We start from the raw sequence: 4,458 nt of genomic DNA, 5'->3' as shown, positions 1-4,458 counted from the left end.
AAAGCAAAAAGGCACAAGATGCAAGGTGTGCGCAAGGCTTCAATTTACTGTACTGCAGAGCGTATTGAATGCGAGCGCACATAATCCCTGGCGATCAAGGACAGGAAGAGCGGGTGAAGAGCAGGCAGACCGGCTAAGATTAACAATGGATATAGGGAAAAGTCTGGGACCGGAGCGCGATCTCCCATCAAAACCGCAAAACGAAACCCAAACTGGAGTGGTGCCCCAGTAATGGCGGCCATACCATAGCAGGTTTTGAGCAGACCTGCCAGGCAAACAGCACTGGGATTCAGGGGTAAGGTCTGAGGTTAAAGAGATATGGCAAGGAAACAAGTGATCATATGGAGGACAATCACACATGTGAAGAGTGGGTCTGGAAGGCTATGAAGATTCCGGGATGCCTGTACGCTAATAGCTGACTTGCCAGCCTAACGACAGCAAGCTAACGCACGCAAAGCAGACTGAGGCAGGGGGAACAAGAAGTGCTCCTGCCGCAACAGAGTGTCCTGTCCTTGTGCTCCACGTGGGACCCACGTCCTTGAGAACATGCTGTATGCGTTAAAAGGACTGCGTCATGTTTAACTTGCACTGTTTTTCAGGCTCAGTGCACTCAGTGTTAGGTAGTATTTCACTCAAGCGATTGGGAAAGGGGGATTGACATCCGAAGTGCTGACGCGCTGCTCCTGGCTCGGCTCTGCGCGGCTGTGGAGCTTTACTTGGGACATCCACCAATCCCTTCTGAACCGGAGTGTGTGGGTGCAATAATGCCAGCGACAGCAACACGCAACAACTGTAAGGTACGCTTGGCTCCAGCCGACTGCTCCGGTGGGGGGAGATAGCGCGATCTCCAACCTGGGGCGTAGCGTGTGCGGGCTCAATAGCAATGAACCAGTGAAGAGAGCCGCAATCACATAACACACCTAACCACACCCGGCACTGCGGAAGGGGGACCACAGAGAGAAGATAGCGATTGAGCGGCTGGAATTGATGAGTGCCTCCGGAGTACTGGGTGCCAGGCCAGCCGAAATACAAGCCAGCGCGAGCCTACTTCATAGCTGCTGGAAGGACTAGGAGGTCTATTGCGAGTATAGAGACACAGGAAAAGAGCGATAGCGGGCAAGTGTCAGAATAGCGCTATCGTGGTCTAGCTCAACCAGTTTTTCCCCGGTTCAACACAAACGCGGAGGGAAAGTAAAACGAAAATCGAAACTGAAACTGCAGCTGTAACCTCCCGAGCCGAGACAAGATGGCGACTACCTACCTGCGCAAAGCCAGTGAGAAAAAGTGATCTCTCTGCTGCTAGTTTCAGAGTAAAACAGCAAAGCGAAGGTGCAGCTCCACAGCCCTGCCACAGAGAGGGGACTGATCATACTCAGAGAGAGCAGCACAGCATAGATCCAAGGCAGGCTCCGCCTACCCCGCCCTACCTCCAGAGCAAGCAGGGGACAGAGGTCAGTGTGAAAACGCAGTGGGATGACGCAGGCATCCCAGCAGCTATATCACCTGCCATCTCGTCCAGCACCACTCCTCTCTATTCACAGCCACACCAGAGCTCCCTCGGAAGGAAGTAGAACATCAGGCCGAAGACAGGGAAGTGCCAATCACCAGCCCAGCAGGGTGGTCACCCTACAGGCGGGCAGGAGGTTATCGGGGCGCGCAGGGGGATGAGACGGGAGCCCGACGGACCGCTGCAGACGCTGGCGGGGACCGCAGGAGGACTTCCCTTGCACCGGAGTGGCTCCTTGACCCGGCGGAGACATACGGACTTGCCAGCCTGTGCGACCGACCCTACAAGCTTAGTGAGTGCGGGCGGTCCCTCGTTGGCACCATTTCCCGTGACCCGCATCGCTAGCGGACCAGCTGGAGCGCTGTGATGAGTGAGGAGTGGCAGCAGGGGGGCACCTAGAAGAGTATGAGCGGAGCGGATTGGGGCCGACAGGAAAGAGGGTCAAATAACATTAATCCTCAGGAAGAAAATCCCACTGCAGAGGCGAGGGAGCAGCCGACATGAAAGAGGGTCAAATAACATTAATCCTCAGGAAGACAATATATTGACAATGAGAAATTTCCGAGTTAGCACAAAGGAAAGTTTCAATTCTGTTAAAGACGCGGAGGCGAGGATTTTGCATATCCTTTCTTCATTTAATAATCAGCATGCCCAGAACCTAGATGCCTGACCCTAAGATGGCGGCCTTTGCCACCAGGCAGTGCATAGAACAGAAAGAAGAATGCTCCTTCAAATCTTTGATGGCTATCTTGGATTGGTACTTCTTCTTCCTCTTTTAGAAACTGAAGTGGCATGCATTGCTGTTTCTCCCCTGTACCTTTCTACCTGTTTCTAGCCTTGTCGGGTATCTACCTTTGGTCCTGTTTTGACCTCACTCCTATTGGTTTTATTCTCACTGACTCCCGGAATCTGCACACCCCCTCTTATTCTACCTCTTTGTGCCTTCTCTACCCTAGTGGCCCACCTTTTTCTGTCCACCACACCACATCTTCACCTCATCTCCTTTTCATGGCTTCCAGTCGAATTAAGTCTGGAATCAACTGCTTCAAAGTAATCTATCACCCTCATATGTCCAAAACAGTAGCTAAACGGTTCAAACATAACATCATTAAACAATTTCCAGATTCCCTCTTTGTTGACCAATTCCATAATGGGCGCCTAGGGAAGATTAAAAATGACTTCCTTTTCTTCACTAATGACATCCCTTCCTGGTCCTTCGGCTTCTCGAATTCCCTCAACGTATCCTCCTCTTCTTCTTTCCCACATGGGAAGTGGTTAAAAACTTTCTCCCTCTGCTCGCTTTAATGGCTTTCTCACCATTACACTTTATAACAATGGCACTGTCATGATCCAAGCTTCTGACTCCTGTCTGTCTCTCTTTGACCACATCTTCCACGCCCTTCGTCCCACCCCTGTGACTACTATCTCTCTAGAGTCTTCCACTTCTTCTTCCTCTTCTTCTTTCTCCCTTTCTCCCCCCTTAACCCCCACACATTCCTTCAGACCGCTCTCCCGAGAGTCACAGGTCGACCCTTTCCCCCCTTTTCTTGTTCCCTCCCCTCCCATTCTGCCACCTTCCCAACTTGACCCCCCCTTACCTCATCTGCTTTACACCCCACTTCACCCCTACATCCTGCATCTCCCCACTATTCCAATGCCTTCTCTCACCCCCTAACTCCCCTATTCGTTCCCATTTCCCCCCTTTTTAATCCACCTTTCTTACAATCTGAACTACAGATCAACTTGCCTTACCCTCCCCCTCCCTCCCCTCTACTCCTCACCCCTCTCCACTCTTGCCCTTTCCTCGTACCCTCAATTCTGTTCTCACATCCCCCATCTCTCTACAACCTTCTCTCCCCCCTCCCATGCCTCACATCCCTGCCTCGCCTATTAGTAATCCCATCATCTTCCCTCCCACAGATCTCACCCCCCCTTCTCTCCTCATTTAACATTCCCCCCTATGCTTCACAACCCTGTTTCCCCCCTTGGTAACCTCTCCCTCTTTCCTCCATTTGACTTCTCAGCCCCTCACTCCTCCCACAACTTTCATTTTGCTCAACCCCCCCCCACTCTGCCTGGTGCCTTTACTCCTACATTCACCTTTCATTACCCATGGTACCTGGCCTGCACCCGCTCTCTTCTCCCCACTTGTGTGGCCTCCCTTTGTCCTCCCTCCCTCCTCTCCCTGTTCAACCCCATCTCCTCTCACCTCACTGTATCCATGGCCTTCCCTTTACCCCACTCCCTTCCCCCTCCTCCTCCAGCCATCCATTTCTACTTCTCAACTTTCTCCTCCTAGGTATGATCTCTATTCTTCACCTCTGCTCAACACCAGTAAAAATATCTCAGTAACTCCATTCTCTCCTTTCTACCACCATCTTTCCCCCCTCAGACCCTTACATCACATATCTCGCCCCAGCCCCTCACAGCCCACTGCCCTTCTTTGCATACTTCACTCCTCCCCCACCTTCGACCCTCACACCCCAACACTCTCCCCAGTCTCTCACTTCCTCCTGTCCTCCTTCGCCTAGTCCACTCTCTCCCTTAACCACTGAGCCACCCTTCACTCAGTGTTCAGCACACCTCTCTCTGGAAACTAAACTTGATTCCCGCATCTCGTCCATTTCCCTGCTTGAAGCGTCCATTTCACTCCTATGTGCTTAGATATCCCCCTCCCCGAACAACCTCCCGAGGAGTTCCTTGCTCCCACGCCCCAATAGAGCCAACCACAATCTATCCTCCAAAGACATTACCAACCTATTGGCTACCTACAAGACCATCAATGTAATTTCCCCTACACTCGCCTCTCCTAACAACTCTACTCAATTTGCCATTCAGACCATCTCCTCCATCAGAACTTACCAGCCTCCCCCGCAAGGGGCACCCTCATTCAAGAATCTAATCCCTATCCCCCTCATCTGTCCAGACACTCATATCACAAAAACAGTTGC

The sequence above is a fragment of the Lissotriton vulgaris genome, unplaced genomic scaffold (assembly GCF_964263255.1).
Source record: "Lissotriton vulgaris unplaced genomic scaffold, aLisVul1.2 SCAFFOLD_3345, whole genome shotgun sequence".
Taxonomy (NCBI): Eukaryota; Metazoa; Chordata; class Amphibia; order Caudata; family Salamandridae; genus Lissotriton; species Lissotriton vulgaris.
The sequence above is the reverse complement of the archived record's forward strand: the minus strand, read 5'-3'. Positions refer to the sequence as shown.